Below are 1187 nucleotides of genomic sequence, written 5' to 3'. Positions count from 1 at the left end.
AATAGCCACGCAAAGAATGAAATACCTAGGAATAAACATAACCAGAGAAACAAAGGGCTTATACAAAGAAAAGTACAAAGCACTACTACAAGAAACCAAAAGAGACCTACAGAAGTGGAAGAACATACCATGTTCCTGGATAGGAAGACTCAACATTGTGAAAATGTCAATATTACCCAGAGAAATGTACACTTACAATACAATCCCAATCCAGGTTCCAACAATATTCTTCAAAGAGATGGAAAGGACAATTACTAATTTTATATGGAAAAGAAAGAGACCTAGAATAAGCAAAGCACTGCTTAAAAGGAAGGACAAGCTTGGAGGTCTCTCACTCCCCGATTTCAAACTTTACTACATGGCTACAGTGGTCAAAACAGCCTGGTACTGGTACAATGAAAGAGACATTGATCAATGGAACAGAATAGAGAATCCAGATATCAACCCAACCATGTACAGCCTAATGATCTTTGACAAAGTGCCTAGGCACATTGCATGGGGAAGTGACAGTCTCTTTAACAAATGGTGCTGGCAGAACTGGAACTGAAACAAGACCTTTGTCTCACACCATATACAAAAATGAACTCAACATGGATTCAAGAGCTAAATATGAATCCCAAAATTATGAAGATCGTCAATGAAAAAATAGGGACAAACATGAGGGCACTAATCCAGGACACATACAGACTGCCACACATTTTGAAAAGTACACAAACAAAAATTGACAAAAGAGATGAGTGGGACTTGCTAAAAATTAAAAATTTGTGCACTTCAAAAGACTTCACCAAGAGAGTAAAAAGGGAACCCACAGACTGGGAAAAAAATCTTTTGCAACGACATATCGGATAAGGGACTCATCTCCAAAATATATAGGAAATGCTACACATCTACAAAAACAAGACAAATAACCCAATTAAGAAATGGGCACAGGATATGAACAGACACTTCACCAGGGAGGAGATCCAGGCTGCCAACAAACATATGGAGAAATAAATGTTCACGATCACTAGCCATTAGAGAGATGCATATCAAAACACCAATGAGATACCATCTCACACCAGCAATAACAGCAAAGATCAAAAAAGTTGAGGATAATAAATGCTGACGAGGATGTGGAGAGACTGGGACACTCCTGCATTGCTGGTGGTACTGCAAAATGGTCCAACCTCTCTGGAAAGCAATATGGC

Source organism: Chrysochloris asiatica, unplaced genomic scaffold, assembly GCF_000296735.1.
Source record: "Chrysochloris asiatica unplaced genomic scaffold, ChrAsi1.0 scaffold00068, whole genome shotgun sequence".
NCBI lineage: Eukaryota > Metazoa > Chordata > Mammalia > Afrosoricida > Chrysochloridae > Chrysochloris > Chrysochloris asiatica.
The sequence above is the reverse complement of the archived record's forward strand: the minus strand, read 5'-3'. Positions refer to the sequence as shown.